This window comes from Gymnoscopelus microlampas (genome assembly GCF_963454915.1).
Source record: "Gymnoscopelus microlampas genome assembly, chromosome: 22".
NCBI classification, from domain to species: domain Eukaryota; kingdom Metazoa; phylum Chordata; class Actinopteri; order Myctophiformes; family Myctophidae; genus Gymnoscopelus; species Gymnoscopelus microlampas.
The window spans coordinates 16,322,736-16,332,910 of record NC_139959.1 but is presented as its reverse complement, the minus strand read 5'-3'; the positions used below and the strand labels follow the sequence as shown (position 1 = coordinate 16,332,910).

Here is a 10,175-nt window from a genome sequence, read left to right as displayed (position 1 = left end):
CGTGTGTGTGTGTCAGGGCGTGTGAGAAGGGTGCAAAGGGTTCTAATAGAACACAACAGCACCCACAGGATTTATGGCTTTTTATGACGAGGCCAAGGCCCATTCTTAAGCATTCATAAGCAAGGCAGTTCACAGATGGCCTCCGCCAAGGCTCCCAATGCAGCATGGCTTTAATGAGGACTATAGCAAAGTCGAACCCTAGGGGTTTTGCAGCTCATAGCATGAGAAGGCATGAAGGGGGGGAGGTCGTGACAGACCGCTCGCTGAGTTTCGTCACAGAGATTAATCAAGTGCATTTCTATAGTTAGTCATGAAGATGCTGACTTAGGGGGGGGGTGGTGATAGCTAATTTTAGGAGTTCCCCAAGGAGGGATGTTAATGCAACAACGTTTTCACACTGACCCAATCTTTAACCCCACTGAAAAGGCAAACAGCGGATCAGCGGATCGTCTGCGCATGAAACAGAGATGTACTCACACACAACACACACACCACACTAATAGATTGGGGGGGGGACTCACAGAGCAGAGTCATGGCACGGAGCCAGACACATTCCGACATACAAGCTCCCCACACACACACACACACACGCACGCACAAACTCCCCCCCTCTACCCTTCAGACCCATATTACCCCCTGCACCCCAATCCCTTCTTTTCCCCCTCAAATACACCGCTGCTGTCTTCAGGCTCCACCACTCCAGATCCATTTGTTATTCAGTGTTCTGACACAGGGCGGTTGACACAAAGACAGAATGACAGGCTGTATAAATATTTACAAGAGGCTTCAGAGCCCCACGCCAGTCTCCAATTTGTGAGTCCTTAAAGTTGCTGCAGTATAGCACCGCACGTCCTACAACAATGGCACCATATGGAACCAATTCTGCAGTGTGAATGGCTCCTCTGTGAGTGGTGGAGTGTATAGGGGTGGCAGGGAGCGAACACACAAATGAAGAGCCAATTGACTGTAATTGCACCCTTGTGGTACACAGCAAAATCCAGAGTGGTCCTTTAACCTTCTAGAGTGTATTACAGGACAATTTTTAAGCAGTTAAAACCAGCACTCCAGATTTGACTTTATAATGGCCACGAAAATAATGGCGACTATTTGGTGAAGCTGATTTGAAGAAATTATTTGGCTAATGCAATGAGTAAACAAACACCTGCTCAATTTAACGACAAGCTGTAAAACAAAGGCAACATTCAGTTAAGTGGTCACAACATTTGTAGACGGATGTACGGAGGGTTCTCCTAATTATTATGTTTAGCAAGCAACCAGAACAAGCGTATTTTAGAAGAAAAAAGAAAAAGATAAGATTCAAGTTGTGTGCCATGGCCCTGAGGCGGCGAGTGAACAAACCACTGCGGAGACACAAATAACTGCACTGTAAAATATGTAACGTACACTTATGGAGCAAAGTCATTTGGGAGATGAGGTGGGAGGCGAAGGGGACAACCATTTAACGAGATGACCAAACCTCTTCAGGCTTCTAAAAATGTGTGGCTAGGGAAAACACCATGCGGGACTTTTATTGCAGGGACAAATGAAAGACATACGAATCACAAAGTATGGGCAGGGCCATCCCCAGTCCATCTGCAGTATGTGCTGGCAATTAAAATATGTACATGACTACAACATAGCTGACCTTGGACATGAATAGAATGCAGCCAATGTTTTGGAATCCATGATCACATGGTCTTAGTAGCCAGGACAAAGAAATACAATAAAAAAGAACAACCCCAAAAGATCAGTTAAAGGGCACGCTATAGCCATAGACTGTAAAAAAAATATGGACACTGGGAAAAAGCAATGTCACCCATTGGTTTCTACGGATCCGTTTTGAAGCCACTTCAGCTAATTCAAAACCACCATCTTGGAAACAAATCCTATTGGCGGGTCTTCACTTAGTAGAACCAGTAGAAGTCCTAGAAGCATACTACTTTATCATCAATTAGAAAATCTATGGGAGCATAATTTACAAAAACCCATATCATGGTAATTGAAAGAAGAGTTTAAACTAGCGATTGAAAACAGTATTTATGAAAATGTTTACTACAGTAATAAAACGTCCGGCCAAATAGCCATTCACTTGAATGGAGTGTTAATTCTTCTGCAACCAGCATGAGTAGAAATAGCGACACCCTCTAGGCCATTAATGAGCACTGCAGCGTTTTAATGACTTCCTCATTGGCTTCATTTCCAAAACCGAATTATTGGCGCCTGGCTATTACAGAATTCGGAATTGCATGTGCTCTCCCCTCTTCAGTGATGTGTTAGCTGGTCAGGAATGATAAAAGCTGAGCTTGGTCATATGGATGTACAAAATAGATAAAAAAGAAGAAAAGAAAATAAGCCGGGTTCTCTCCTCAGAGACAAGACCCTTTGTCAGGCACTGGCTTGTGAAGACATTGTTTACACACAGTTTACAGCCTCTAAAAAAAAACTCTAAAACCTACGCCCCAAAACACTTGTTAAATACGCCACTTTATTAATTTATCTCTGGGGCTTTGAGCTGCAATAACAGCAAAATGCTTAGTCAGTACTTTGGCCAAAGAGCTTTTTGTGGTAGACGTGGGGATTAAGCGCTTTTATAGCCCCTTTTCTTTTTCTTTTTTTAAAGATTTATTTTGGCATTTTCACGCTTCATTTCAGATAGGTCAGTGTAGAGAGACAAGAAACTAAGGGCAGAGAGAAAGGATAGCGATGTAAAACATGACCCCGTCATGTTTTACATCAGATTCAAACCCGGGTAACTAAATGGCTGTGCTACCAGGCACCCAATAGCCCAGAATCAGAGTCAACGTAATTGTCACATCACAGGTTTACAGATGTAAAAAAAAAAAGTGGGTGAAATTAGTTTTTGTGTGAGCTCCATCAATTTGTCGTTTCCAGAAAGAGAAAGAAAAAGAACAGGGCGGGACAGGGGGAGCAAGGGGGAAAAAATAAAATAAAAATCAAAGAAAAGATATCTACATATCACATAGCATATAGAGGATATGCGTGTGACATCATCATCAAACCTGGAAGTTATGCAGGAATGCCTACTGAGTGTCAAAACAATACTTTCTGGCCTTGACAGCCCATGCATCCAAACAGAAAAGTCATATCTGATTGCATTAAACAACATTAAACAATGTTAAACTCATTTGCATGTTTCTTTGCCACTCGATTTGCCACTCGATGTGCCATTCACTTTAAGCATGCGCATATCCTCTATCCATCTGGTACAGGAGGTTAGACATTAGGTGCATGAACATAGCAGCAGGTACTGTATGTACTGCACCCATTTAGACCTGAGGCCAATTCTAAAAACACCTTCTAAATCCTAACCTAAGTTTTCTGAAAAACTTCAAATATTTATTCAAAAATTACAACAAATGTACGTTGCTATATACTGTACATAGCAACAAGAACCCCAAAAGGGGTTCCCGTCCTGAAAGGTATAGTTACAAATAGGGGTTCCTGCCCAAAACTGTGTTAAACATTAAAGCGCAAAAAGAATATCAGCCCGTTGTACGTGATATATCCCCTTTTTGAAGTGCTGCAGTGAAGCCTGTGGCTGCAAATGCTGTAATAAGCATACATTTACGGTACATTGGACACTTCCTCCAGCTATATTAAGACCTTCGTGGAATCACAGAGAGTGAGTGGAGGTTAAAGGTAAAACATCTCAATGCCCATGCTGAACTGTGCAGTATGCTTTCTTTGTGAAACCATGCCATTTCTGAAACCGCCACACAAAGCAGAATGTGGTCTTTAGATTGAATACAGTAACCGATTTCACCACAGTAGCAGTTCTGTCAGACAAGTGTTGTGCCAAGTCAGAGAAACCACCATCCCCAGTGGGGTCAAGCCCATGCATAGGCACACCCTTCCACACTCAACCCACAATCACCCACGGAGAAAGCAAACAAAGTCTCTCACTGGAACACAGACAGTGAGACCTTGACTCTAGTTTTATTTTAGACTTAACTTAAACACGGAAGTTAATGTATCAAATTGTCATCCAAAGTAACATCCTGGAAGTGCAGTTTCAAGGGTAGAGAAAGCTTACACTCACATACGTTAGTCGATTAATCTTTTTGCTTTTATCCTGCCGTAGTGTACTCTGTAACATTTGTTTCAAAAAGTGCAATGCAAATAAAGATTACGGTTATTATTGTAATTATTCTATTATTTTTCAAATCTGTGACTGCTTGGCCTGTACTGCTTGTCTTGTTCTTTTGGCCATTGCACAGCTTCATTACAGAAGATGACAATTTATTGTGGTGATGAAGGGCATGGCAGTGGTACAAGAGTTCAATGGGAAAAGGAGAACTCTCCTTCCCCATTTTAGAGATTTGAATTGTCAGCATTCTGATAACAAGCAACTTGCAATTATGAAGCTAACCGGTGAGCTTTATGTCTACTGTCTAGGATGAACTTCTGTCTGAAAGTACAGCATGTTCTGCAATGCGCTATTGCAACAATTAGTTAGTCATGTACAGAATGTATCCATTTTATCAGTAGCCCTGTGTTAAGTGTTAATTTTTCTATGTTGGGTTATGACTGCTCCACATATTCCAGCAGATAATATTTGCATTTGTCCCATTCTATTTTCTCATTCTAATTCTGTTTAAATCCTGTGGCCTCCCAGTAACCCTGAACCTTGCACTAAAGAATCTAATCTATGCTGGGTTCCAACCTTCTGCGCAGAAGAGATGCCAAGCACCAAAGAGACCTTGGACTGAGCTTCGGGCAGCTTACAGTTCTTGGACCAAGTTCTGCTTCAAAGATGACAGTGAAGCTCTAGATGAATGTCCAACTGACGAGGGTTTGCCAGGGCGGCAGAGCGCAGCTTGCCTACAAATACATTTATGTGTTTGTAGTGCTCCCAGCCCAGCTGAGGAGCATCTGAAGCAGTCTAGTGCATTCCAGACACCCAGGGATTACACTGGAGTATGTGGAGACTGATGACTCACAAAGGAGTATTATAATTGATTTAAAGACAGGGCCAAACCTGTCTCTGTCTGTCTGTCTGTCTCCGTCTCTCTGTCTCTGTGTCTGTCTGTCTCCGTCTCTCCGTCTCTCCCTCTCCCCCCCCCCCCCTCCCTCTCTCTCTCTCTCTCTCTCTCTCTCTCTCTCTCTCTCTCTCTCTCTCTCTCTCTCTCTCTCTCTCTCTCTCTCTCTCTCTCTCTCTCTCTCTCTCTCTCTCTCTCTCTCTCTCTCTCTCTCTCTCTCTCTCTCTCTCTCTCTCTCTCTCTCTCTCTCTCTCACACAGTTTGTTTGGGTTCATATTCTGTAATGACTCATAGCTTTTCGTCTTCATTGCTTGAAAGCAAAGGCTATAATTTGACGAGCTTTGAAAAGGCTTTGTGTTTTGCACAGCCTAACAATGCAAGGTCTTTCAGACGCTGCAAGACAACCATCAGGCCATGACAGGAAGTCCATTAAAAAACAAGGTAAAATACAACCGTAAAAAGCGAAGATTCATGGACAACACTGAGACAATTAAAATGAGAGCCATCTCTTTAGCAGGGGAGGTGACTTGCACATTAGAGCACAAAGTATAACCATAAAATAGTGCTTCAACTAGTAAAAAGTGTGATGTTAAAGGTAGTGGCAAGGCAATAACACACAGGACAATCTTTCTGGCAGCTCCGATGGCTCCTTGGTGCCTCTCTTGTGGTTTTAATACCTAACTTAGAAGTATTTACTTCTGATTCACTGGACCGCAGGCCTTCGGCTATTAGCTCCTCACCTATTGCATCATCATTGCTCACCATCCTACTACGAAAATATTAAGCTGTGGGTCTTACGTCCGTTTACCATTTATTTGTCTCTAGAGAATTGTACTGTATGTCTGCATGTACCACAGTGTCTGTAGTTTGGGGCTTAAGTATAACCACATGCAAGAAAGGCCAATTCCATCAGCTGTACTTGGCAGTGAAGTATTTTCAAGTTCAGATCCTTATTCTACGATTTCCTGTTTTTTTCACTTTGAAATAAATGTGTGAAGAAATTCACCATCTACTGTACGTACATCGCCCAAAATTGTCTATGTGTCATATTTTTGACAAACTGAAAGTCCCGCTGAGGGCTTACAAGACTGCTAAGGGAGCTCCCCCCTGTCCCATTGCCCCCAGGCCATGGTTGAGCTCTACGCATTAACCCATTAAGACCGGGAACGCCTCTGTGTCAGATTTTAGCTATAACCATTATTTCATACTTTAGCTATTCAAAAATAGCAGATATACAAGCTTGTAGATCTGCTATTTTTTTTTTATGTGAAAATTTGTGCAAATCTTTGAATATATATATATTTAAAGCGAACTTTTGTAACTCAAATTTGCTACTGGGGGTCCCTGGAACAAAATATTTTGAGATGGGGGTCCGCGGCCATATATATATAATTTTGGGGGTCCTTGACATGAAAAAGTTTGAGAACCACTGATATTACAGTAACATACTGTATAAGTGTTTCAGAAAACTGTTAGGATTTAGAAGACATTTGTAGAATCGGCCCGGAACGGGTTAAGAGAGCGCTACAGTATGTGCTCTCATACTGCCAGTCACTTAGCGCTTCGCTGCCCTGTGGCACCCTGGTCAGCACTTTGCTCAGCCTTCGGGCTTCTCCAGACGATCCCATAATGGAATGACCTTCACACTCCAGTCCTGAAAACCACATCTGTTTCAGAAATGTACCTCAAGTCTTTATCTCTCTTTCCTCCTCCCCAAATCACATCCCGTTTGTAATATTATCCTCAGCTCAGCTGCTGTGAAAAAGTTCCATTGGGGTAGAGCTTTAATTAGGTCTGATAAAGGCCTGACCCGACCGAAACCTGACAAAATTCAGTTTGAACCCGACCTGATACCGACCTGGTTCACTTTTTATTACATTGTTCTAAACATTCAGCTCATAATCAAATTTGTATTTGACAGGGACGATACAAAAAACAATGTATCAAGTTATAAAAACATGAAACAGTTGCATTGTATGTGGGGTTTCTAGCCGAGGCAAATTTGCGACCCCAGTCCCTGGTTAGGCCTTTCTATACAAATATCTACCAAGTGAAAGAATGATCCAATTACAATAAGCACATGCATGAAGCTCCCAATAGCCCAAACACAATAACATTCCCAAATACACAGTTATGAAAGCACTGACATTAACGGTTTAAAACGTGCATAACATATTAATGTTCGCAGCTTTGGTTTGAGTATTTGAGTATTTAACCTTTTCATTAAATATTTTGAGATCAGTTTGTTTTTTTATTTCAGTTGGTAGGGCATTCCACAAGTGTATCCCTTTTACTGAAAAGGATGACTGACCAAAAGTGGTGCTGCTCATTGCTACTCTGTAGTTGACATTCGCTGATCCCCTTGTGGCGATTCTATTAGTGCCTGACTTTCTCACCTGAGGACAAAGTACAGCTGGGGGCCTGGGGCGAGATCATTAACACATTTAAAAATCAATTTCATGAAGGACTTTTATAATACTGTCAAAACTAAGCATGTTGTATTTCCTAAGAATTATGCAATGGTGCCATTTCATGTTTTTGTATTCATCTCATTTTCAGTGCTAGTTTATAAAGTGATGTAATTAGTTTTATAGTTGTCTGTGAGGCCTAGCTCCAAACAGTAACACAGTATGATATATGGGAAAATATCATGGCATGCATAAACAGTCGGGCTGCGTGCAGTGGTACAGTATATATTATCTGATCATTCTGAAACAGTACAGGTTCATTTGTAGGGTCTTGCTTCACTGACTTCCTCAATTTCCTCTTGATCTATTTTAATGTTTAGTTCATAATCTATTCTCCTTCTTATTGAAAAGCTCATTGCTACTGTCTTTTTTAGATTCAGAGTTAGGTGATTCCTTTTAAGCCTTTGGGACACATCCTCCATTTCATGGGTTAGTATCTCTGCTGCTTCACAAAGGGTTTCAGCCGATACATAAATGACTGTGTCATTTGCAATCTGTTATTGTATTTTAGGATTGGTTAGTCATCAAGAACAGGAGTTATTCTACCTTTTGCAAACTACAAGTGTTACACGCTCATTCTGTTTTGTGACTGTTGGCAGTTCTCAGATTGGATTTAACACATTCATTACTTATACAAGTTTAATTCTAATGTGGGATGAAAGCACACTGCTTTGATGTGCCACGGTGCACTGCTGTGACAGCTGAACTGCATTTACTCAAAAGACATCAAAAGCCTCAATATTGACATCAACTTAATCCTGTTGGATTCATCCAACATAATGTATCACATCCAATATTGCTGGCCGCCAAGAAATCTATAATATTAACATCAAAACAAGCAGCACATTAAAAGGGAAACGATCGATTTGCTGGTTATCCTATAAAACTACAGGTAGTTTCATTTACATTTTTAAACTAAAGGATTTGTTCTGAAACCACTAGGAAACCACACTGCAGTGGAAAACATTTCCAGAAAGACAGATGCCTGTTAACATTATTTGGACACTGTTCACTTCGCAGGCTGTCTGTCTGTAATGAGACTGCTGCTGGCTTCGCTGCACAGTGCACACAGGCCACTGACGTCAGCTGCACTACATGACACCATTGCTGTCCAAGGCTTGTGATACAAAAGGTTTCTATTCTAAATGTATAAAACCCGACATGAGCCTGTGAAATATGTGAGAAATAAAAACTTTTTCGAAACTTTAAAAAAAATGGGACATCAGGGTTAAAGTGGGTAATAAACACTACTGATATACACAGCGCCAATGCTGGCAAGAAGACTGTGATTATTTGTATTGCGACCGCTCTCATTACTCTCATTATCTTTATCTTCCAAGTACATTCGGGGATTACCATGATCACTCCTGTGAAAGTTTTGTCAGAACGTCTTCTCAGGATATCTTAGCTCTGACACCTGGAGCTGTAGTGAATCAGGAGATAAGAGCAGTTGTCTGGTAATCAGAGTCTTGTCCTTGAGCAAGACACTGAACTGAAGCTTATTCTATTGTTGGCTAACTGCCGATGGCCTACAAATGTAGATTAAACAGCCTCTCTGCTGAGGTCACATAGAGTAGAGTAACTTGATTCATTTGGAAAAGTATTGCTTCAGCACAGCTGGTGGTTCAATCAGATGTACAGTACTGTATCATAAAACGTGATGAAAGTCATGGCGTTCTGCTCTCTTCCCATTCCCAGCACGGTGCAATGATCATGAACCACGTGTGCTTATTGCCCGAAACGACCACTTTACTTTATTAACGCCCTTATATTTCATCCAGAGCATTAGGGCCACTGGGGCTTAATAGCCCATTCCGGTACTGTAGGGAATACAAACAGATCGACCACATCTGACCCTGGTGGCTTGGATGTGGTCCCCTGGTGTGAACCGCAGAGAAGAGAGAGCATATGGCGTTAGCCAGACTGTTAGTCATCCTGGTCCTCCTCACGCTCAATAGACTCTGAGAGAGGAGACCGAAACCCAACTATCCATGAGCTAATGAAGACTGCGCACGGAAATAGAGAGAGGGAGAATGAGAGAAAGAAGTGTGTGTGCGTCTGTGTGTGTGTGTGTGTGTGTGTGTGTGTGTGTGTGCGCACTTTCGCGCACATGCACGCGTGGGTCCATGCCGTGAGTGCGTGCATGTATACTGTATGTCTGAGCAGTGACCTTCGTCTTCCAGTCAATTACCCCTCAGGCAGAGGGCTATATGATTATCCCAGCCTGGGATCTCCATTGGCCTGGAAAGGGCTCAGTAGCACTTTGCTGCTTTGCGGTGGCTAGAAAGAATTGCATTGATTGCTATTGATGTTTTTTCTGTTGGCAAAGATTTGCAGTTTTACATTACAGTTTGGCAGTTCGATAGCAACGTGGAACAGGGGGAAAGAAGGAACAATGAATCTTGATTGCGGGACGTGCCGAGTCTGAAAATGAGTGTAACCATCCAGTGTAAGGGGTTAGAGGAAGATTAGTGGTTGCAATATCCATGGCCCCGTTGTTTAAGAATACATTTGTTCGTGCGATGGGAAGCGGGACGAAAGGTTGACGATGTCGACGGGGAAAAGAGATGAAAAACCTCCTCCACATTTCATGTCGATGGAAAAACTCTCCGATAAAGAGGTTACCGGAAAGGATACTGCTGTGTGTGCGCGAGTGTGTGTGTGTGTGTGTGTGTGTGTGTGTGTGTGTGTGTGTGTGTGTGTGTGT

At 42.2% G+C, this 10,175-nt stretch overlaps 1 protein-coding gene across 2 annotated transcripts in view; it reads right to left on the bottom strand.

Moving 5' to 3' along the window:
• The window catches only part of sema5a (sema domain, seven thrombospondin repeats (type 1 and type 1-like), transmembrane domain (TM) and short cytoplasmic domain, (semaphorin) 5A), a 162,190-nt gene that overhangs the window by 110,966 nt on the left and 41,049 nt on the right, over positions 1-10,175 (bottom strand). The gene's annotated exons all lie outside the window — the stretch shown is intronic.